At 47.3% G+C, this 25,087-nt stretch overlaps 2 long non-coding RNA genes across 2 annotated transcripts; both read left to right on the top strand.

Moving 5' to 3' along the window:
- Positions 1 to 14,752: 14,752 nt before the first annotated feature.
- Positions 14,753 to 15,287, top strand: LOC308467611. The gene is made up of 2 exons (XR_013981251.1): positions 14,753 to 14,876; positions 15,163 to 15,287. It is a non-coding gene; the product is annotated as an uncharacterized lncRNA (long non-coding RNA).
- A 5,625-nt stretch (positions 15,288 to 20,912) lies between these two features.
- LOC308467811 lies at positions 20,913 to 24,815 on the top strand. The gene is made up of 2 exons (XR_013981305.1): positions 20,913 to 21,347; positions 23,525 to 24,815. It is a non-coding gene; the product is annotated as an uncharacterized lncRNA (long non-coding RNA).
- The last annotated feature ends 272 nt before the right edge of the window (positions 24,816 to 25,087 follow it).

The following is a 25,087-nucleotide window of genomic DNA, read 5'->3' as shown; positions in this document are numbered from 1 at the left end:
AGCCAGCCTCCTTTTTGCCCCGCTGCACTGGATCAGGCCGGACCGGCAGAAGTTGTGCCCACACTCTGGGATGGTCCCTGTGTCGTAAGAGAGTCAGCGTTTCACGAGCTGCCAAAAACACTCTCCACACCACACTGCCATCTACTGGGTCTACAAATGATACCATGAATACACACAAATACAAGCTCTAAAATAAATTAGTTTTATTTCCCCATAAGTATGCAAACATAAGACTATCACACCCGAATTGATAGCTATGCAGAACAGGATTTTCCCCCTCCCTCCATCGGATAGCTGCCTGCGCGGCTGTCTTTGAGGGGGGTGGAGGGAGGAATGGGCGGGATCGACATCGGATAGCTGCCTGCCTGCCTGTCTGAACATGCCGTGTCTGAATAAAAGCGAGTTCCTTCAAAATAACACATTCCTTTTTATCTTACCAATTTCTCACATTGTAAGAAGCGGAAGAAGAAACCATAGAGAGCATGCATATTTTCCTTCTGATCAATGAATTCAAACGTTACAATTATCCATTTTAGAATGAGCACCTATAGGGAGAAGACAGATATCAGTAAGCCAAAGCAAGGCCAAGACAACAAACCCCTTCTGGAATATGGTCAGCGTGTACAACATCTAGCTGAATCATCACCAGGATAACTAAGTCAGACTGGGGGAAATATCATTCTTCAGAACCAAGACATCATTACCATGCTTTCCAAGTTACCTGAAAGTCACTAGAACACTTGCGAGCACAGAGCCAAGACACAGCTGAAAGAAGAGAATCCTCAGTTATTACGGAAATGGGAATCAGAGTCTTCAGTAGCCTAGTGCTTATCACTGTGCCTGCAAGACATTGAAAGACACTGCTTAACATGCTTAAGATCTTCACTCTTGATAATTTCTCACAAGCTCGAAGCAGCCCCGGTTCTTGTTAAGGGAGAAGGCAGGGCAATGCAGCTCCTTTGACATACTTTGCTGCCAAGGGGAAAGAGAAGCCAAAACATATTTTCTTTACCAAGCTTGGCACTGAGTGCGATGTTCAGCAAGTTCTGAATTTCTTCTGGTGCCAAGCCTCTCTCTTGCACAATCTTTTCCACAGTCTCCAAAGGACTCTGCAAAGCTCCCTGCTTCCGTGAGGCACTATCTTGAATTAGAAAAAAGTCCAAGTGTGATTCAAATCCATTTGAAAAACCATCCTCATGCATGATGGCCTGTCCAATGGCTTGCTTTACCATCAATTGGCAAGGGAGCCCCATTGAGATGCCATGGCATTTGTGTGGGAATGTTCAGGGGTGCAGGAGAGGATATATTGTGAGATTATATCCTAATCCAACTTGTGCTAACAAGTTTCCAAAATATCAGCAGAGTTTATAAACATTCCCCCTTTAAGTTCGCAACGGTAACGTGTGCACAGGTTCGCTAGAACCTCTATAATAATTACTCTGGTAATTTCCCCTTTTGTTCCCTCTTAAAATACAAGACACGACACAGTGTTTATAAAAGCATAAAAGAGTTTACTCACGTTCTGTTCACAATATGATCCCAGAAGGCAGACAGGCTTAAAAAGGTTACATACATTCAGAATCTATCTTATAGCAAGATAGTCCTTTCCTCCTCTCTTGGCTGAGAGCCAAGAGAGCATCTTTAGATGCTTCTTCTTCGAAAGAAAAATGGCAGAGAGAGAGAGATGGCTGCCTGCCCTGTGCTTTTATCATTTACCTGCACAGGTGAGGCCACACCCACCTCTGGTCACATGCGGAGGAAGTCCGTCCCCAGGAAGTTTACCTGCTTGCTGGACAGACATCCCTCCCCATGTTCTAACATGTACACTCTAGGAATGTTGTCATTGACTGCTCCTGTGTTTACATCCCACATACCCCTTCTCAGGCAATACAACATACACAAAACATAAACAACTTTATTCAACCACCCAGAGTCCCAGCTTGACACGTAGATTCTGGAAACTCTCTCTTGGTAGGGGTTTCGTCAGGATGTCAGCAGTCATCTCTTGGGTGCTGCAGTAGGATAGTTCCACAAGTCCATCCTGGATCATCTGGCGTATGTAGTGGTATTTAACCCCAATGTGTTTTGTTCTGGCCAGGAACTTCTCACTCTGCGTCAGCTTCAGGCAACTTTGATTGTCCTCCAGCAAGCTGACAGGCCCTTTTCTCACCAACCCAAAGTCCTTTATGAGTTGATCAAGCCACGCAATCTCTCTGCAGGCTTCTGTTGCTGCAACGTATTCTGATTCTGTGGAAGATAATGCTACACAGCTCTGTTTATATCTGCCCCATGCGACAGGTCCATTCCCAAACATAAAAACATGACCACTTGTTGATTTATAATCAGCGTTATCCCCAGCCCAATCCGCATCAGTATACCCAACCAATTTAGGGTCTCTGACAGCTGGTAACCTTAATTTACAATTCATGGTACCCTTCAAATATCGCACCACCCTCTTTACACCTGCCCAATCATGCTCAGTGGGAGAATTCACTTTTCTGCTAAGAATCCCCACAGCATTAGCTAAGTCAGGTCTACATGTGGTAACTAAATACAAAAGTTTACCAATCGCTGTAGTCATTGTTGTCTGGCAACTGCTTCGAATCCTGCCGATTCTTCAGGAAGTCAGTGGCCATCGGTGTAGCAACTGGATGTGCGTCTTGCATCTGCATGTGCTCAATCAGCTCGTGGATCTTCTGTCTTTGGCTGAGAAGAAATGAGCCGCCCTCTTCTCTTTCCACCTGGATCCCGAGGTAGTACTGGACATCTCCTAGCTCCTTGACCTCCACCTCTTTGCTAAGGTGCTTTACTATCTGTGTATAGTCTTTCTCACTTGCTGTGGCAATAATCAGGTCATCGACAAAAGCTAACATATATGAGAATTGTCCATTATTTGACTTACTGTACAAGCACTTGTCAGCGTCGCCTTGCTTGTACCCAAGTTGCGTCAGCATTTTATGCAACTTCTGGTTCCAGGCTCTAGCAGCCTGTTTAAGTCCATAAAGTCCTTTCTGGAGTTTGCACACTAAATGTGCTTCATGTGGTTTTACAAAACCCTTGGGCTGTTTCATATAAATTTCCTCAGAAATCTGCCCATGTAGAAAAGCGGTAGCAATGTCTATGTGTTTCACTCTCATTTTCTTGGAGGCTGCAATGCTTAAAAGCATTCTTACGCTGCTGTACCTCGCGGTTGGTGCAAAAACTTCATCATAGTCTTCACCAAAACGCTGTGAAAATCCTTGTGCTACAAGTCTAGCTTTGTAGTGCTGCACTTCTCCTTCTGACCCCTTCTTAACCTTGAAAACCCATTTACTGCCAATGGCCTTCTTACCGGGTGGCAGCTCAGTGAGTGTCCAGGTCTTGTTCTGATGCAGTGCATCCATCTCCTCCTGCGCGGCCTTCCTCCAGAGACTGGCTTCTGCAGCTGGCATCTCCTGTATCTCTTCCCAAGTGGAAGGTTCCTGTGGAAACGCCGACCCTGCAAAGTAGGACAACCATAATGGTGGGACACCTCTGTTGGTTCTGGACGAGCGCGTGACCTCTGGTTCTGTGACCGCATCAGCTTCCTCATCCTCCTCCAACGCAGGCATGTCCCCATCTGAGTCCTCCTCTTTGTCTCTGGTGCCGCCAGGGTTCTGGTCCTCTGCGTCTTCTGGTGCGTCGCATGTAGCGGGCACTGTAACACTCGAAGGCAGATTATTACCTTGTCGGGTCACAAAAGGGAAATATACAAACTCTTGAGTCCTTTCTGACTCATCGGAAGAGTCCACAACAGTGTTCTTAGTGTCTACTTTTCCATATTCATCAACATAAACCGCATGGCGTGCATCTGTCTTACCAGTTTGTAAGTCCATAATTCTGTATCCTTTGCCTCCAGAGGCATATCCTCTGAAGCAGATTGATTTATTGCTCAGATAAGCCTGGCGTCCGGCCCGCTTCGGCTGCACAGCTCTTGCCGGCCAGGCCTCTGCATTCCAAACTCCACATTCCGATGCTCTAAGCAAAAGCAAAGATCAGCAGCGGTAAGAGAAAGCTTCAAAAACTCCAGCGCATGCTTCAGTGTGCTTAAATAAAGTCCACTCAGGATCTTAGCAGCTAAAAGCAGTTTTATTTACAGCAGACTATCCATTATCTATCACAGCGAACAGCATCGTGAAAACACGTCCTCTCTCCTCAAAAGCGAAAGTAGAGAGAGAACAAAGGCTTGAGGCTCTTGGAAATGACACAGAATTTCCCCCCTCCCAACACTCTGAGCTGTTTAACCCTGTAAGCTCAGGTTCTCCTCACACCCCCTCTCGCCCTGCACTACTGTGGGGAAAGTATATACAGAACTTACCCCCAACTCCAAACCACCACAAAACTCCCCATGACGCTGGAAGCTTAAAGGTTTGGTAAATCCATCGGCCAAGTTACCGTGACTGGCACAGTACTTCAGCCGTATCAAAAATGACTGAACACTCTGACACACATTTTGGAAACGTATGTCCAGATGCTTGGTTCTGGCCTTAAATTGCGCAGATTCAGCCAATTTCAAAAAAGGTTGATTTTCTTCCCAAACCGTGATGGGCAAGCTACAATCCCCATAGATCTCTTGCATCAAGCATCTATAGAACTCTAGTTCCAGGCACAAATCTGACAGTGCACTGAATTCAGCCTCAGTAGAAGACAGCGCAATGAGACTTTGCTTCTGGGACTTCCACCCAACTAGTGACTTCCGAAACTTTACCACCAACCCAGACACAGACTTGTGGTCCTGCAAATTCGCCCAGTCACTGTCCGCATAGCATGTGAGCTTCGCCTCACCTTCAGCTGGCAGCTTAAGACAGAAGTCTTTGGTATGCTGCAGGTAGCGCAGTACCCGCTTGATACCGTGCCAAGCACTCACACTGGGCTTTGACGCTTCCCTACTTAGCAGGTTGGTAGCAAAGGCAATGTCTGGTCTGCTCCATTGGGACAGATACAACAGACTACCTAGAGCTGACTGAAAGAGCTCAGCACTGTCAAACTCAGCACTTTCTGCTTGCTGGCTATCTTTCACGAAGTTCGTCTCCATGGGTGTCCGAACTCCTGCACAATCGGACATTCTGAACTTCTCAAGCAACTGCTCAATCTTGCCTTTCTGACTGAGCAAGAAGCTACCATCCTCAGTTCTCGCTATCTGGATGCCCAAGTAGATCTTTACTGCACCCAGGTTCTTGAGCTGAAACCGTTTCCCAAGCTCTTTGGCAAACTTCTGCACCTGTTTGTCTGCCTTTCCAACATGGATGATGTCATCAACGTAAAATAACACCAGTTCCTGTGAGTCTCCTGATCCTCTAAGGAACAGGCAACTGTCAGCAAGACTCTTCCTGAAACCTAGCTTCATTCAGGCACAAGTTCCAATTCCTGGCCGATTGCTTCAGGCCGTAAATTGACTTGTGAAGTTTCCACACAGTACCTTGCTCATTGCCCTCAAACCCTGGAGGAGGAAGCATGTACAGATCCTCCTGGAGGTCTGAGTTCAAGTAAGCAACGTCCACATCAAAGTGATGCACCAGCAAACCTCTTTGTGCAGCAATGGCCAAGACCAAGCGTAGAGATTCACTCCTAGAGGTGGGAGCATAAACTTCCGTATAATGCAACCCCCTGCGCTGCGTGAATCCTCTTGCCACTAATCTGGCCTTATACTGCGGTTCTCCTGTCGCTGTGGGCTTAAGACGATAAACCCAGCGGCTACCCACTGCCTTTTTGCCCACCGGCAACTTCGTGAGGGAGAACACACCTAGCGACTCCATTGAGTCCATCTCCTTCTGCATCGCCTCATGCCATTTTCTGGCTTCTTCCTGAGGCAGTTTCTGAACATCCTCAAAACTCTCGGGTTCACACTGTGCCATTCCGACCCACACGCTAGTGACGGAAAACCTTTCAGGAGGTTTCCCCTTGGTCGTCCGAGTTGATCGGCGCAGCACTACTTCAGGAACCCCTTCTGACCCACTGGGGCCAGCCAGAACGTCCTTGGCATCAGAGAGCTCCCCCTCTGACTTACTGCGCCTTCTGGACTTCTCAGCCGAACCTGTGGGGGAAGATGGAGCACTGCGTTGCTCAATCTTCACAGCCTTGGGAGAAGTTCTCCCCTCTGCCTGCACTGGGTCTGGACTCTGAGCCTCAGTAGCAGGTTCAACCTCTTCCTCTCCTTCATCAGCAGAGTCAAGTAGACTCTCTGACAGGATGTCAGGGTTCCCATGTATCCTTGCCCAGCCACTCTGCTCACAGAATTCATCACTGTTGCTGAGCAGAATCCTGGACTGATTCCCTGACGGATACGCAAACCTCCACCCCTTGGTCCCTGGCTCATACCCACAAAAAATCATCTTTTGGGACTTGGGTTCACCTTTCTTGCGTTTGGCCTTTGGTATGAGGACCCAAGCCTCACAGCCAAAAACGCGGAAGTAGTGCACTTTCGGCTTCTTTCCGTGCAGCAAAAAGTACGGTGTGTCACCTACCGCTGAATTGAACGACCTGTTCAGAATAAAGTTGGCCATTCGCCAAGCCTCCCCCCCAAAGCGCTGTGGGAGCCCGGCATCAAACAAAAGAGCTGCGAACATCTCCCCTAGCGTCCTGTTCCTGCGTTCCGCGATCCCATTCTGTTGGGGACTGTGTGGAGAAGTCAACCTGTGTTGAATCCCCTTTTTGCGGAAGAAACTTTGCAGTGCAGACCCGGTGAACTCCCCACCGCGATCGCTCTGAAACTTTTGCACCCGTGTGGAAAACTGCAGTTCCACAGCCGCAATCCAGTCTTTGATTAGCGGTGCAGGTTCATTTTTGTGTTGGAGCGTGATGGTCCAGGAGTTGCGTGTATGGTCATCAATCAGAACCAACGCAAATTTGGCTCCGCCCATACTGGTCACAGAAAACGGACCACACAAATCTGCATGAATTAATTGAAAAGCCCTAGTGGTCACCCTCTCAGACCTAGGGTATGTGCACGTTCACACCTTTGCAGACTTGCACGCTCTGCAATCTAGAAACTTAGCACATGATTTCATTTTGCACCCTTGCGTTCACTCTGGGATCTTCTTCACTGACCCCCAGGACACGTGTGCCATGCGTCGGTGCCATAAGTGAGCACACGCATCATGAACTGGAACGTTGGCACACTGTGCTTGAGCCTCCTCCGTGTCATCTGGACCTGCAAAAGAAGCATCTATCACAAACAACCTGTCTTTACATTCAACACTGACTAGGTGCTGTCCATTCTTAGAAATAGAACACTTATTGTTCTCAAAACACACTCTGTAGTTCTCAGCAAGAAGTGCACTGACAGACAGCAACGCGCAGGAGAGTCCTGGAACAACAAAAGCCTGGATTGAATCCTGTAAGAAAGAACAAAACAGTGAGCCAGTCTGCGTGAGTGGGTGTCGAGTCCCATCTGCTAAACAGACAGTTTTCCCAGAATTTACAGAGGTGCAGTTCTCCAGGAATCCACTAGATGGCACGGGATGATGGGAAGCTCCTGAGTCAATGACAAAAGCCAGCACAGCATCCTGTTGACAACTCTTGACTGCAGCCATAGAGGCTGCCAAATGTTTATGTTCAGTGTCTCTGCCAGCTGCCTTCGGCTTGCCTTTCCCACGCTTAGAAGAAGAGCCCTTTATCTGGTTGCTACGGGAGACGGCCTTTGGCTGTTCCTGTGCCTCCACTGGACATTCTCTCACCAGATGGGAGGGGGAGCCACAGCGATAACAGCGGCGACGCGTAGCAACAGCTCTCACAGCTCCCTCTCCAGCCATTCCTTTGTTCCCAGCACCCCCACCTATGGGTGCACAGCCTGGGCCTGCACGCTCCCCAGCACTCTGGTTGTAGGCCTCAACATCACACGGCCCCTCGGAGACAAAGCAGCTACTCCCAGCTGTAACGTCAGGAACATGGCCAGCAGCCCCCACTGGGCTCTCGGCTTCCTCTCTGCTCTTGGCTTTCTCCCGGCCCTGGGCTCCTGCTGAGCTTTCACACAGACTCCTCAGCACCTGCCAGGCGGCCTGAGCCGACTCAACGCCCTCCAGGTGGGGCAACAGCATAGAGTCCACGCTTGCTCTCAACATGCAGAGCTCTCTTTGCATTCTCTGCTCTCTATCTTCCAGCAAAACAGCCTCCAGGTCTGCTCCGCCATCTTCAGCAGCAACTGGCATGGGTGGGGCCGGCTCCTTCTGGGCTATACTCCAGAGCCCTGTGGCCAAAAACCACCCCCTTACTCTCCTAACCCAGATATCCCAGGACTGGGTTGTGAGCTTTTCAAACGGGACATCATAAAAGTCCTGGAGCTCAGCCATCTCCTCCCCCAGTGCTCCCATTGGGGCTTTGAAGTACTCACGCGTACCAGCCAGCTTCAAAGGAGAGGCCTCCAGTGGCTCTTTGCAGCACACAGCATTGCAGCCAGTCTCCCTGCTTTTCTCCCAGGCAAAGCCTCAAAGCAGGACTTTTTTCTTCCGGCAGCAAAAACAGCAGCTTCTCAGTTTTCTCAGCCTTTTTAAGCACACAGCACTTCAAAGCAGGCTTCAAAGCAGCTTCCTCTAATTGCAGTAACTATCACCCATAACCTCTGAAGCAGATTGATTTATTGCTCAGATAAGCCTGGCGTCCGGCCCGCTTCGGCTGCACAGCTCTTGCCGGCCAGGCCTCTGCATTCCAAACTCCACATTCCGATGCTCTAAGCAAAAGCAAAGATCAGCAGCGGTAAGAGAAAGCTTCAAAAACTCCAGCACATGCTTCAGTGTGCTTAAATAAAGTCCACTCAGGATCTTAGCAGCTAAAAGCAGTTTTATTTACAGCAGACTATCCATTATCTATCACAGCGAACAGCATCGTGAAAACACGTCCTCTCTCCTCAAAAGCGAAAGTAGAGAGAGAACAAAGGCTTGAGGCTCTTGGAAATGACACAGAATTTCCCCCCTCCCAACAGTAGGCAGGGCGTACACTCTGAGCTGTTTAACCCTGTAAGCTCAGGTTCTCCTCACATATCCCACAAGGATACCTGCTTTTGCCCTGGAGTCAAGCTTGTGTCTGCGTTCCTTGGGCACGTGGAAGTAACACGGACTTCCAAACACACGTATGTGCGACAGATTGGGAGCTTTCCCATGCCAAAGTTCAAATGGTGTGCGCTCTGCCCCTTTGCTTGGCAGTCTATTCTGCAAATAGACCGACATGTACACTCCTTCGGCCCACAGCTTCTGTGGCAAACATGCATCCTTTAGCATGCACCTTGTCATGTCCATAATGGACCTAAACTTTCTCTCAGCTATGGCATTCTGCTGTGGTGTGTAAGGAACTGTGGTTACGTGTGCAATTCTTTCCTTGGCCAGGAGAGCCTGCATTTCATTTGAGCAGTACTCACCTCCATTGTCGCTCATTAACACAGCTGGAGCTCTCTGGAATTTATTCTTGACCATGGCAATGTATTCCTGGAGCTTCTCCACTGTTTCACTCTTCTCTTTGAGGAAATATACAACACAAAATCTTGAAAAGTCATCCAGAAATATTAAAATATATCTATTCTTTCCCAGTGAGGGAACATTCATGGGTCCACATATGTCAGTGTGCACTATATCAAGCACTTTGTTGCTTCTTTGCTCTGCACAACGTGGAAATGAAGGTTTTACAGCCTTCTCTGTAATACAGCTTACTCACTTTGCTGGAGCTTTGTTGCTCTGCTTTACCTGCAAACTTCTTACAAGATCTCTTTTCTGTAGATCCAGAATGACGTTGGTATCTCTATGTCCAAGCCTTCTGTGCCATAGGTCCAGATCTGCCTCATCCTTCTGGCTGGAATGTGCCACTTTTGCAGACTGGTTCTCTGAAAGATCAAGCTCATATACACCATTTATTAGCTTTGCTTGAGCAACCACTTTGCCATTTTTAGTCACCTTGCATTCTCCATTTCCAAATGTGATCTGGAAACCTTTCTTGTCCAAAGTGGACACGCTGATTAAATTGCAGCTCAGCTCTGGTACGTATAAAACTCTAGAGATTGTGTTCTCAATGCATTCATTGTTTATATTGCATTTCAGACTCATGGAACCTGCACCTTTTGCTTTAACAATGTTGCCATCTGCAACCTCAATTTCAGATCCTTCTTCATCATTTATCTCATTTATCTCATTAAAATTGTCCTTTTTATATGAAAAGTGCAAACTGGCACCTGAATCTAAAATCGATTTATTACGTTTATTTTCACGATTCTGGACAGCTAAATTCCTTTCTTGCAGTAACCATGTGCATTCACATTTCCCCTTCTTTTCCCCTTTTGGCTGAAAGGGGTGGGGTTTCTTTGCTTTAGGAGCCCTGCAATTCTTTGCAATGTGTCCTTCTTTGTTACAATTGAAACAAATCACTTTCTTAGGCATCTCTTTCGACTTTGTAAATTGCCTAGATGCATAACCACTGTCCATGCTTCTAGCATTTCTCACTGGAGATTCAGCTCTATCTCTGCATTCTTCTTTTAAATAACCAATCAAGTCTTTAAAAGTCAGACCTTGTCTATGGTCCATCAAACTTTCAAATGCGCTAAAGTGTGGTCCAAGTGATGATAACAAAATGCTATCTTTGTATCTTCATCAAAAGCTTTGGGAGTCAGATCAATTCTTTGAATAATCTCAGTAAACTTGTTGATGTGCTCCGTGAATTCCTCTTTTGAATTCATCCTCAATCTGGTTAATTTACACACCACGTTTCTGAAGCAGTTTATGCTAGATTCTCCATACACGTGCTCAATATCTCTTAAGATTTGAGACGCATCATCTGTACTATTTATTAATGATAGCTGCTCATCACGAAGTCCACTCAAAATTATGTGTCTAGCTTCGCTGTTCATGCGTTTCCAAGCACTTATCTTGGCTAAATCTCCCTCAGACGATCCCGTAGGTTGAGGGTCTAAAGCTTCCAAAATGTGCTTATAATCTAAACATGCTATCAAGTGCTGCTTCCAGTGTATGAAATTGTGTTCATTCAGCACAGGCATTCCTAGCTTTGCATCACTATCAAAAGCTGCTCTAGCCATCTTAAAATCCAAAATTTGAAAATTCTTCAAAATTTCAAAATTTCTCAAAGTTTTAAAATCAAAATCTCAAAAATCTCAAAATGCAAAACAATTCTTCACTGCCTTGGGTCACTGTGAACTCTGAGGGAAGGGGGGGTTGCTTAATCCCCACTGCACAATGGAACAAAGGACCATGTGCTTACCAGGAAGTTAACTCAGAAAAATACTACTCAACTCAAAATCACAATCCAATGCAATCCTTCAAAAATACGCAAAAATATGCAATACTGGGGCCAATAACCCTTTGTGGGAATGTTCAGGGGTGCAGGAGAGGATATATTGTGAGATTATATCCTAATCCAACTTGTGCTAACAAGTTTCCAAAATATCAGCAGAGTTTATAAACATTCCCCCTTTAAGTTCGCAACGGTAACGTGTGCACAGGTTCGCTAGAACCTCTATAATAATTACCCTGGTAATTTCCCCTTTTGTTCCCTCTTAAAATACAAGACACGACACAGTCTTTATAAAAGCATAAAAGAGTTTACTCACGTTCTGTTCACAATATGATCCCAGAAGGCAGACAGGCTTAAAAAGGTTACATACATTCAGAATCTATCTTATAGCAAGATAGTCCTTTCCTCCTCTCTTGGCTGAGAGCCAAGAGAGCATCTTTAGATGCTTCTTCTTCGAAAGAAAAATGGCAGAGAGAGAGAGATGGCTGCCTGCCCTGTGCTTTTATCATTTACCTGCACAGGTGAGGTCACATGCGGAGGAAGTCCGTCCCAGGAAGTTTACCTGCTTGCTGGACAGACATCCCTCCCCATGTACACTCTCAGAATGTTGTCATTGACTGCTCCTGTGTTTACATCCCACAATTTGGAAAACTCTGGAATTCTGAACTTGCCTTTTGCTTTCTTGCTCCTTCGTTCAGTGGGTAGGTAGGTGTAGGGGCAAGTCGAAAGCTTCCTTGAAATTCCTCAGCCCCAGCCAGCATTGCCAATGGGCAGGATGATGAGAATTGTAGTTCAGCAACGTCTGGAGGGCCAGAGGTTACCCTCACCTGTTTCATCGGTTAGTGTGCTAAGATCTGGGCACAAGCCCAATTCAGCTGACGGTACTTAACAAGGGCTTGCTTTACACAAAACATGAGAGCTAATACACTATTCTGCTCCAATATACAAAACAGCCCCTTCTCTAGAGAAAGCTCAAGAAAATACAGTTATTAGAAGATGGCCACTGAGAGAGAAAAGGCATGAGACTTCCGGTGAGCCGCAGCCACGAAAAAGGAGCACGAGGCTACCCTCTGGGGGGGTCCCGAACAACACGGGGGTCCAGAGGCATCACGAAGGCTTCGTGAACCTTGAAACCTCAGGAGAATTATCCTGGGGGACAGAGTACCCGGTGGTGCTGTGTGTGCTCTCCTGTTTTTTAGTTTTTAATAGGATTTGAGCTGCAACACGAGGGGAAGCAACAAACCCCGTGCTGTGAAGCCTCAGGCTCCGAGTGAAAGCGGTGAGCCTCCAACAGCAGTTAAGAAGCTGGATGTAAATAAGGCAACGAAAGCAACAACAAACAGAAATTTGGCCAAGAAAACCAGCGGAATAAGAAGACGTGGGGAGAAAGGAGAAGGAGTCCACTGCAGCGGTAAGAGTAAAATGGAGTATAACGGAAGGCTGGGAGAGGAGAGAAGGTAAGAAAGTAACAGCTAAGTGGGTGTAGCTTAGAGACCTCGGATACAAAGTATAAGAAATCTGAGGCAACGAAATGACTGAAAATATCTTAATGGACTAGAGAGAAGTGAATGGAAATTCTTTGTTTGTCCAGGTCGGAGTGCGTTATGCCAGCGACTAGTTTGGGACACATAAGTGAGACCCTGCAATCAACCCTCTTGCTTGCCTGTTTAAACAGTGCCTGTTTTAAATAGTGCTTAAACTGTGATTTCTGCCTCCCACGTTTAAACAGTGATTGTTTTATGCTTGAGGAGTCTGAAGGACTAAAAATTGAACTGGAAATAAGAGGAACTGAAACACTGAGAGGCAGCGTCTCTTTAAGGAGGTTTGGGAGGAGAACATGAACTGTATGAGGAGAGTTTGAGAATACAGTGGGACTCTCCGCCGCCATTTCACACTTGTTTCCTCCTCCTTCTTTAAAGTGGTACACAACAACAACCAATTAGGAGAAGATGGACGCTGCACTTTAAGCGATTGAATTACCGCTTTAGTCGGAAGAGACTGGGGACAAACGGTTAAGGGGAAAAGAAAGGAAGGCTTAAGTAGGACTTTTCGGCAAGACCTTCCGTTACCCCGGGAAGCTCCTCTCCTCGTGGAGCTCCTTCCACTTGACTCCGCCTCTCTTCCCCGTTTCTGCTCTTGCATTGAGACTCACCTCGTATCCTGTTCCTGTTCCTGAGAACTTTTTGGTTGTGTGTCTTCCCCCTCCCCCTTTTTTTTCTCGGTTTCTTGTTGTTGTTCTCCCCTCTCCTTCCCTCTTCTTCTTTGTATTTTTCGTATTTTAAGAGTTAAGTCTTGGAAAGCAATTAAGGCGCCGCCGTGTGGGGGTAGAGGGGAACTACAAGGGAAGAACTACATCGGAAGAATAGAGAAAGTCAATATCTCAGTTTAGCGACCTCTAGGGGTGAAAATTTTTTACTAGTTAATTAATATAAGCTGAAATACAAAATGAAAAAGGGGTGGGAATGCCAGTAGAAAGGAGACCATCCAGATAAAGAAAATGGGAAAGAAGGGAAAGAAATCTAGGACTATGACAGCTTAATGGTGGAAATAAGGAAAGAATTTAAACATAATGAACAATATATCGAGAAAAAGTTATTAGAAGTACAGGATACATTGGATAAGAGATTGGAGGGGGTGGTGGGAGAGCTGACAGGAAAAGTAAAAGATTTGACGGTAAGATCCAACGCTCTTGAGGACTCAATGAAGAGGGTGCAAAAAGATATGAAAGAAAGTAGGAAGGATATGGATAGGCCAGGGGTCGGCAACCCGCGACTCCGGAGCCGCATGCGTCTCTTTAGCACCTTTGCCACGGCTCCGGGGCGGAGGCGAGGGGAGGAGGCGCATTTTCCGGGTGGAAACACGCAAAAAGCCGCTTACGAGTGGATCACTCGCTTATCTACCGGGGGCGCCTTGATCGCGCCGAAAACCTCTCCGTTTGGATTGCTTGCTGCCTAGCCAAGTCGATTTGCCGCTGGGAGCCCAGCGCGCTACGCAAGCTCATCGCCGCATTTTACCTTTCCTGGGGAGGACTCGGCGCGCCTGGCGGATCAGGTTGTGGGGTACTATTATTTCAAGTCACGGTCGCGTGGAATTTGTGCTTTGTGACCGTTTGAAGCGGGTTTTTTTTCTTGGGAGGCTGGGCGGCGCGAAGAGAGGGAGGCTTGTGGTAGCGTTGGGGCTTGTCTCTAGCAACGTAAGTCCTCGCTATTTGGTCACACGCGCAGCATTCTCCTTGTGGGGGTGAGGTGGCTTTGGCGCTCCAACGCTTGCTTTGCGGGCTGCTTTCTTTAACGCGGAAGGTTGAGGCTCTAAAAGCGTCAGAAGCAGCTGTGCTGTTGCTGGGTAACCGGATCGTCCTGGCAGCCATCTTATTTTTCCACGTGGTCTTCTGAGGCGGCCGCCATCCAATTGGGAGTTAGTTGCCTGAAGCCCCTTTTTAGTTGCTTGAAGCCCCTTTTTAAACTTAAGCAGGGGAAAGTTCAGTGAATAGCTAACGCTTTCCTTGGGGAACGTTATGCAACAGCTTCTTGCCGGTCTTTGTCGTCCCGCCTTTGTAAGCAGGCTGCATTGAAAGGGGGCATGTACGCTGGTCACTGTTTTGAAGGGGAGTGAAGAACACACACTCAAAAAAGGTAACTTGTTAATTTAACGTTTATTTCTATGAGGGGGAGTAATTCTGAGGGGTCAAACAAAGAAATAATAAAAAAGTGTCAAAAAAGTTATTTTTATAATGACGAGGATGACATTGGGCCCTCATTATTAATTAGTATTTACATCAGGCACTGATTATGATTTATGGTACACTGGGGCCCTGATGAATTTTCTATGGCATTTTGGGGCATTGATTATTGGGCATAGCAAATTTTGCTATGGGGCCCTCTGATTTCTAATTACGTCCCTGTTTTGGACCCCCGGTAGGCCAGCCATGGATAAAGGCAAGAAAAGAAAAAATTCTGAAGAAAACAGAATGTTGAATGATACATGGACAGAATCATTTGCATTCTTTACTGACAAGACTGGTTTACCAGTATGCTTAATAAGTGGTGAGAAATTTGCAAACAACAAAAAGTCAAATATTGCAAGACATTTCCAGAATAAACACACAGCCTTTGCTGAAAAATATCCAGATGGAGATGAGAGACGAAAAGCCGTTGCAGAACTTATGAGGAAGTGTCAGGGAACTGCCATCGGAAGGAAGGGAAGTGAAAGGGCTCACACAGGTTGGGAGAGACTCAGCAGCTGAAGAGGGAACCAGTAGGGGGAGAGGAGCTGAGCTGAGGGAAAGGGAGCTGGAGGGATGGCTCAGAGACACTTCCAGCGAAAACAGTGGGGAGGTTTCAGGACCTCCTGTAGGGACACCCACTCCTCGCCGGAAACTGTCACGCAGAGAGTCCAGAAGACGTGTTTCCGTTAAGGAGCTTTTATGTTGGAAGCGATTCCGAAAGCAACCACTGTCGGAATCTGCCAGCGACTGACGGAGCCATGTTTAAGGGGCTCCGTTACAGACAGAGGTTTGCAAACTTGACCAAACTCTGAGGGACTAGGATTTTACACACAAGCAGCTCATCGTCCCATCACAGCATTCCGACAGTCTTCGTGAGCAGCTTGTGCAGGAGAAGGCATCATGAGCAACCCAGCCGGAACCGGAGAAGCAGGAGCTGGAGCGGGTCCAAGCCTGGAAGAAAGGTACCGGATGTTGGAGGTCCAGCTAGCGCTGCAGACGGCGAGGCTTGAGGAGAGGAGGGCTCAGGATGCAGACAAAAAGGGGAAAGACACCCAGCTCGTCAGAAAGGTACCAGGATTGGTGCAGAAGTTTGGGGGGGAGCCCAAAGACTATCATGGCTTTCGGACAGAGATGCAATATGCCCTCAATCTGCAGTTTGATGAATTCCCTGACGAGGAATCACGAGTGGCTTTCGTGATTGGGCATCTTGAAAAGGGGGCGAGAGACTGGGTTAGACCCCTGATGGCAGCGAATAGTGACGTCCTAAAGGACACGATGAAGTTCTTTCGCGCCATGGATCTGATGTTTTCCAGCGATATTGAACAGGGAGTGGTCCGCAGACAGTTAATGGCTTGCAAACAGGGGAGCCGATCTGTCCGTGAGTACTGGACTGAGTTCACCATGTTGATCCATAAATTGGGGTGGGATCTATCGGCGGAACCCATTCAAATGCTCTTTGAAGAAGGGCTTTCTTCGGCTGTGAAAGACGAACTTTCCCGGGCGCCCAGGGCGGAGTCTATGGACCAGCTGACCAAATCAGCGCTGACCATAGGAGCGCGCCAGGAGGCGAGAGCATTGGAGAGGCGGGAAGGGAAGGGGGAACGTTGGAAGGAGTTCCGCATTCCAGACATTCCAGAGCCAACTTTCCCGCCGGCAGAGCCGATGGAAATCGGAACAGCGCGCGCGCGCGCAGTTTCAAAGCCCAGTGAGGGGGGAAAGAAGGAGGGAAAAGGCGCCCGGAAATGCTATCTCTGCCAACAGCCAGGTCACTTTGCCAGAGTCTGCCCCCAGAGGAAGGAATGGCAAGGGATGGTAGGAGCTGTGGAGGGAAGAGAGGAAGAAATACCGAAGCAAGTAAAAGCCAACGCCTGGCTGCCACCGTCGGGGCACAGCAGCCAGGCCAAAGAGCAGTGAAAGTGCCCACGCCAGAACCTCCTAAACCCGCCCTAGTGATAGAAGTGGCGCTAGAGCTGCCAAACGGACACCCTCTAAAGATAAAGGCGCTGTTGGACTCAGGCAGCTCCTGCAATTTCATGAGCAAAGAGTTTGCAGCTGAACACCAGATACAGACGATCCCTTTAAGCAACCCCCTGCAGGTGACCACGATCGATGGCAGGGAGCTGTTGGGAGGAGAAGTCAGCTTGCAGACCGTCCCAATGATAATGAAGGTGGCAAGGCACACCGAACTGATAGCGTTTAATGTGGCCACCTTGGGAGGAGCTCCCATTATATTGGGGATGAGCTGGCTAGCGTTACATGATCCGCTGGTGGGCTGGCATCAGAGAGTGGTTTCTTTTGGTTCAGCACATTGCTTAGAACACTGCAAAGAGGGAAAGGGTTTGGCAGGGGCCCAAGCCACCCTAGCAGGGACTGAAGTAACGGAGAACGTGAAGGTACCACGACAATACGCAGATCTCCGCGACGTCTTCAGCGAAAGGGAAGCTGACCAATTACCCCCGCATAGACCCTTTGACTGTCAAATCAATTTACTCCCTGGGGCACAGCTCCCTGTAGGCAAGCTGTACGCCATGTCAGACAGAGAGATGCAGGAGCTAAGAGAGTTCATTGACAAGAACCTGAAGAGAGGGTTCATCAGAGAGTCCAGGGCGGTGGGGGGCAGCCCAGTGTTTTTTGTGGATAAAAAAAACACGAACAAGCCGAGGCTTGTGTGTGACTTCAGGGCCTTAAATGCAGTGTCAGAACCAGTGGCTTTCCCTATGCCCAGGATTGACGACATTTTGACAAGGGTCAGGAAGGGAAAGATTTTTACTAAACTGGACCTAAGGGGGGCGTACAACCTGATACGAATAAGGAAGGGGGATGAATGGAAAACCACCATGTTCACCCCTTTGGGGGCATTTGAATATTTAGTTATGCCCTTCGGCCTACAAGGAGGCTCCGCGTGCTTTCAATCGTTTATGAACCACGTCCTGGGGCCTTTGCTTTACAAGAATTGTGTGGCCTTCTTAGACGACGTGTTGGTGTATTCTGAGAATGAGGAGCAGCATGTGAGAGACGTCAGAGAAGTGTTGAGCAGGCTGCAAGCCAACCAGCTGTGGGTGAAACTGGAGAAGTGTCAGTTTCATACCAAGGAGGTGGAATTCCTGGGGTATCGCCTGTCAGACAAGGGATTGGCCATGGATCCCGGCAAGGTCCAGGCGGTGCTGGAATGGAAAACACCCAAAACAAGGAAGGATGTGCAGAGGTTCCTAGGATTTGGGAACTTCTATCGTAAGTTCATCCGAAACTTTGCCCACCTGACGGCGCCCATTACGGACTGTCTCAGCAGTAAGAAGAAGTTCGTTTGGACTGAGGAGGCGGAGCGAGCATTTGAGGAACTAAAAAGGGCCTTCGCCTCGGAACAACAACTCCTGCATGTGGATTTACAAAAACCGATGAGAGTGGAAACTGACGCATCAGACAGAGCTATTGGGGCGGTGCTTCTGCAGCCAGGGAAGGAGGAGTCAGAGTGGAGACCGTGTGCCTTTTTTTCGCGAAAGCTGAACAAATCCGAGAGGAACTACACGGTGTATGACCGAGAACTACTAGCCATTCATGAGGCGTTCCGGAGATGGAGGCACCTGCTAATTGGCGCACAACATAAGGTGCAAGTGTGCACTGACCACAAGAACCTAGAGTATTGGAGGACGGCACGAGTGCTCAACCAACGGCAAGTGAGATGGGCCCAGGAGTTCTCCAAATTTAACTTTGAGATTTGTTACGTGCCAGGCCCAGAGAACATTAGGGCGGACGCTCTCTCACGCAAACCTGAATATTTGGAGGGGGAGGGAGCACCCGAAGAGAGACATGTCATTCCAGAGGACCGCTGGGTGTGTGGGGCGGCATTGGTGGGACAAAGAGAACTGGTAGAGGAAACAGAGAATGATGAATACGCCCAGAATAAGCTCAGAGGTCTTAGGGGTGAGGGAGAGGAACCAGGGGGTTTCGAGGAAAGAAATGGAGCTTTGTATTACAAAGGGGCACTGTATATCCCTGAAGGAGACTTAAGGGGGAGGGTACTCAAGCAGTTGCACGACAGCCCCACGGCGGGGCATTTTGGACAACACAAAACCATGTGGTTGGTCACCAGGGAATTTTGGTGGCCTAAGGTGAGGGAAGATGTACGGGAGTATGTAAGAGGGTGTGAGCAATGCCAGCGAGCCAAAGGGGAGAGGCGGGCACCGGCGGGGCTATTAGAACCCTTACCAACCCCAGAACGACCTTGGGAGGCAGTGTCGATAGATTTTATGACTGATCTGCCGAAGTCCAAGGGGAAAACAGCCATCATGGTGGTGGTAGACCTACTAACAAAGATGTGCCACTTTGTAGCCTGCTCGCATGCAGTCACGGCGGAAGAGACAGCGAAGTTATTTGTAGAACACATTTTTAGGTTGCACGGAGTGCCATTGAGGGTGGTCTCAGACCGAGGAAAACAATTTACTTCCAGGTTCTGGAGGAAGCTCATGAGCTTACTGCAGGTGGAGGTCAACTTTTCGACTGCCCGGCACCCTGAAACCAACGGGCAGGCGGAAAGAGCAAACGGGGTCCTCCAGCAATACCTGAGGTGTTATGTCAATGACAGAGAGAATGACTGGGTAGAAAAGTTGGCGCTGGCGGAATTTGCCTACAACAATGCCGAGAATGTGTCCACAGGGATGAGCCCCTTCTTGGCTAATTATGGGTGTCATCCCAGGGCTTTCCCAGGGGGAGAAGGGGAGAGATGGGGTGTCCCGGCAGCCGAGCATTTTGTAGAAGAAATGGAAGCAATCCATCGTCAGCTCCAACTCAACTTAGAAAGGGCGAAGGAAGAATACAAGAGGCAGGCAGACAAGAACCGAAGGGAAGGTGAAACCATAAGGGTGGGAGATAGGGTGTGGCTGTCAACCCAAGGGTTGCCGTTCAAAGGAGGTTGTAAGAAATTAAGACCCAGGAGATTGGGTCCCTTTGAGGTCATTCAACAGGTCAACCCAGTGGCTTTCAGGCTCCGGTTACCCAACCACATGAAACTGCACCCAGTATTTCACAGGTCGTTACTGTCACCGTATGAGGGGGGACGAGAAGGGATGGCCACTCGGGGACCGGTCATAGAAGAAAGGGAATGCAGCAGCCATGTGGCAGAAATCCTCGACGCCAGATGGAAGGGGGATCAGGTGGAGTATTTGGTAGCGTGGGAAGGAGAACCGGAGTCAGAAAACACTTGGGTAATGGCAGAAGATATCAATGACGAGGTATTGATAGAAACGTTCCATCAAAGGTTCCCAAGGAAACCTCAGCCTGTGGAGAGGTTCCGGAGGGAATACTTTGGGACCACCGATGAGGAGGAGGAGTTGGAAGGATTCTCGGAATCGGAAGGGGAAGGGGAGATGGACTCTGAGGAGGAGGAGTACTTCGAGACCAGGAACCGCAACAGGTGGAGAGAAGTGTTCGGGACATCGGAAGATGAAGGAAGTTCATTCCGGGGTTTTGCCTCCTCACCGCCCGTAGAGGAGGGGGCGAGAGGGGATGAAGGGGGCCCTGGAGGGGAGGTGGATGTCAGGGAACTGCCATCGGAAGGAAGGGAAGTGAAAGGGCTCACACAGGTTGGGAGAGACTCAGCAGCTGAAGAGGGAACCAGTAGGGGGAGAGGAGCTGGGCTGAGGGAAAGGGAGCTGGAGGGATGGCTCAGAGACACTTCCAGCGAAAACAGTGGGGAGGTTTCAGGACCTCCTGTAGGGACACCCACTCCTCGCCGGAAACTGTCACGCAGAGAGTCCAGAAGACGTGTTTCCGTTAAGGAGCTTTTATGTTGGAAGCGATTCCGAAAGCAACCACTGTCGGAATCTGCCAGCGACTGACGGAGCCATGTTTAAGGGGCTCCGTTACAGACAGAGGTTTGCAAACTTGACCAAACTCTGAGGGACTAGGATTTTACACACAAGCAGCTCATCGTCCCATCACAGGAAGGTTGATAGGAGCAAAAATAATTTCAAGAATTGGGTGAAGTCTGCAAATTCCACAACATATGCTAGTTTTGTAGCCGCTCAGGAAATAGTCAAGCACGGGAAGCCGTTCACAGATGGAGAGTATATAAAAGAAGCATTCATTAAGATTTCGGAACATCTATACATGGACTTCAAAAACAAGAATGAAATTGTGCAGAAAATCAAAGACATGCCTCTGTCTGCGAAGACTGTTAAAGACAGAACCCTAAAAATGGCAGAAAACATTAGCAAACAGCAAATTCAAGACATTAATTCAGCTGTGGCGTACTCCATCGCCTGTGATGAGTCCAAAGATAAAGGTGATATTGAACAAATAGCGCTGTTCTGCCGATATGTGAACTCTTTTGGGCCACAGGAAGAACTGATTGAGCTGATACCACTAAAAGACCAAACAAGGGGTGGACTTCCGGGTTAGTGCCATCGGCGAATGGCGGAGTTCCTCCGACCGGAGGAACTGGCTCCGTGGAAACTGGGTCTTCCCGCCGCGGCGAAGGTGGGGACCCGCTAGAAATCCCAGGCGGAGGAAGCCTGGGAACGTGGGGTTCGGCAGGGCACCAGGAGCGCCCCCTACTCACGGGGAACCCCTTTTCGGGATTCCGGAGTGAAGTGGGGTGAGCGGCGCGGTGCTGCGAACTGACTGCTACTTTCACGGAGTGAAGCCGCACAGCCATCGCCGGAGAGCGCTGACTTTTTCCTGTGGACAATTGGATTTAAAACAAGTACCCGTGAGTAGAAACGGAAAATTGGATCAAGAAATATCTTAATTTGACATCGAAGCGGGAAGGTTCAAAACAGGAAGTCCGCCTTCCGCTTTTTCTATATAGACTGAAGCAAAAACCTTGTAAGCTAAAGCCTGGAAAGTCGTTAAAAAAGCCTAAATTTCCTTCATTTATAGCTACTGAGACCCCCTTGGAGGCAGGAGAGAAGGGGGGGGGGCTTTGTGTAATGCCTGCAGGAGAGGGAGTGAAGAAGGATAAGTTTCCACCGTCTCTAACCTGGGAACGGGGTGTCAGAGACAGAAATTGTTGGAGAGGTTCATTGACTGTGAATGGAATACTTTGACAGATAGCTAAAGAAGAGAAATAAACTGATTCCAATGTTGCCTTTTGCATTCTAAAGAAACAAAATATCTGAAAAATGAAAGTAATTTTCCTTTGTTGGACTTGCCTTAAAAAGATGGATACAAATAGAAATTGTCTCCTCTAGAGGGAGCCTGCTAAATTGTTGCTGCAGTCTACTTGAGGACTCCACAGCTGTGAGATTAAGATCGTGGGATTAGTCCTTTTGACCTTGACTAAATATGAGCTGGGAGGAAGTTTTGGTGCTTGCTTTATGCAAGACAAGTGCTTTGTTGGAACAGATGCATGAGAAGATGGATTTGATGAATGAGAAAATGGATTTGATGACTGTTGTGGCCAATAACTGTGGACAAATAGTGAATAGTGATACAGAAACCATCCAGGGACCAACTCAGGAACCTGTATTGATTGGGCAAGTGCAGAAGATAATGGAGGAGGCTGCGGTTGCACCTCAAATAATACAAATGGAGAGACCCAAGGCCCTACAGGAGCATAAGCCGCTGTTTTTGAAGATTGAAGTTGGAGTGGGCCAGGGGGAGTCTGGAGCTGAGGAGGCTCTTAACTCTGGAGAGACTTTGAAATATGCTCGTAAATATTTTTTGGATTATATTGATGACTGTGGGGAGTGGGACTGCGGGGAATGGGCTGGTTTGATGAAGGGAGACGGAGATAATTTTGGGTTGGAACCCCCCAGAGACCTACTCCTCAATGAGAAAGGAAAGAAATTAAGAAAGAGACCAACAAAAGACAAGGAAAAGTGCAAGTATAAACAACAAGAAGAAGAAGATCTGCAGAAGGGACATGGAAGAGACTTAAGGGCCTCGGACATAAGACTTCCAGGTTGATGGACTAGATGGAATAGACAGTAAGGACTGACACGACCCGAGACCAGGAAGAGGAGACGTTGGATGAAGATTGGAAGAAAATTTATAAAGAAAATTTTTATTTAGGGAATTAGCTTAAAATTAATGAATATTAGGGGAAATGTTGGAATGAAACTATATGACTCTAGTAGAAATGATATCAGGAGCTATGTATAACTGAGTATTAAGTTTTAAGCTTTAAGGTATTTTATGGTAAGATAAGGTTAAATAAATTAAGGTAATTTGAATAACAGAATATGGGGAAAGATGGGAAGGATCTATCGAGTTAATTAATAGGTTAAATTGTTAAGATAAATTATGTAATAAAAATTGAGAAAGATGGAAAGAATTTGCTGAAATAACTAACTAAACTAGAATACAAAAAGGGAGGTGTGAGGAGGTCAACGAAACAAGCAAATGGAAGTTAAAGATATGTAATATGGGATTTGTGTCTTTCTTTCCTCTTTTTTATTTTTATTTTTTGCTGTATTGTTGTATTGGTTTTTATGTTTTGCGTTTTTTCTTCTTTTTATGTATTGTAGTGTTGTTTTTTGTTTTTTATTTTTTTCTGTAATTCTGAAATTATTAATAAATATTATTTTAAAAAAATAAAAATAAAAGACCAAACAAAAGGTGAGGATATCTGTAAGGCTGTCCTGGACTTTTTAAGTGCTAAAAAAATAAACACCAACCACCTGGTCTCAGTGGCTACTGATGGGGCACCGAGCATGAGAGGAGCACAGAAGGGCTTTGTGGCTCTACTGCAGAAGGCACTGGGTAGAACGCTGCTGTCATTTCATTGCATCCTGCACCAAGAGGCATTGTGTGCTCAAACATTTCCCCCCGAATGCACAAAAGTGATGGATGTGGTCATTCAGATTGTTAAAAAGATAATGGCAAAGGGTTTAAACCACCGCCAGTTTTGTTTGCTATTGCATGAGGTGGAAAGCACATATTCTGACCTCCTGCTCCACAACAAGGTCCGGTGGTTGTCCAGAGGCAAGGTGCTAAAACACTTTGTCACATGTTTGGAAGAAGTAAAAACCTTCCTGGCCAGCAAAGAGCTCACCTTTGCTGAGCTGGAACAGCCAGAGTGGCTGGAAAAATTACATTTTATGGTAGACATGACAGCCCATCTAAACACACTAAATACAACCCTTCAGGGGAAAGGAGGCACAGCCCTGCACATGCTGGAGGAGGTTTTGGCATTCGAGCGCAAGTTGACAGTGTTTGTCAAAGATTTCCAGAGAGGTACACTGTCTTACTTTCCCTCTTTGAGAGAGTTCAAACAAAGTCATGATACGATAAATTTGGAATATTTCAAGTCTGCAATCACCGCAATGCAAAGCTCGTTTGGGAAACGATTCTGTGGGTTCAGAGAGGAAAAAAACACATTATCCTTCCCTGTCACTCCCCTTGCGATCGATCCATCCCTATTGAATATGACTGCATTTGCAGGTGTAAGTCAACCTGATCTTGAGCTGGAACTGGCCGATATAGCCGACAAAGATATATGGGTGTCCAAGTTCAAATGCTTGACCGCTACTCTTGAGGATGTTGCCCGTCAGAAGGCCATTCTGGCTCAGAATCATAAATGGAGTGATATTGAAAACCTTCCCAAACAGGACAAGCTTGTATTCGAAACATGGAATGCCATCCCCAACACTTATATAAACATGAAAAAGTATGCATTTGGAGTCCTGTTGATCTTCGGTTCCACATATGTATGTGAGCAGGTCTTCTCCAACATGAACTATATTAAAAACAAACATTGATCACGCCTCACAGATGACAGCTTGCAAGCCTGTGTGAAAATGAAGGTGACGTCTTACAGCCCTGATGTGCAGACACTGAACACTGAGGTTCAGGAGCAAAAGTCCCATTAACCTGGTTACCTGGTTGTAAATTAAATATTTTAATTAGCTATTAATTTGTCCTTTTTTTCTTGAGATTGACAGCTGACTGCACGATCCTGTATATATAGCATTAAGGTAAGAAACAATATATGCAGTGTTATATTTGTTTTAAATGTCACAATGGTTTTGCGGCTCCCAGTTGTTGTTTTTCTTTGGAAACGGGTCCAAGTGGCTCTTTTTGTCTTAAAGGTTGCAGACCCCTGGGATAGGCTTAAAATAGAGGTCAAGGAGATAAATAAAATACGGGAAGAACTGTTGGACAGTATGACAATGACTCAGA

The sequence above is a fragment of the Podarcis pityusensis genome, assembly GCF_964106645.2.
Source record: "Podarcis pityusensis genome assembly, chromosome: W".
Taxonomy (NCBI): Eukaryota; Metazoa; Chordata; class Lepidosauria; order Squamata; family Lacertidae; genus Podarcis; species Podarcis pityusensis.
The sequence above is the reverse complement of the archived record's forward strand: the minus strand, read 5'-3'. Positions and strand labels throughout refer to the sequence as shown.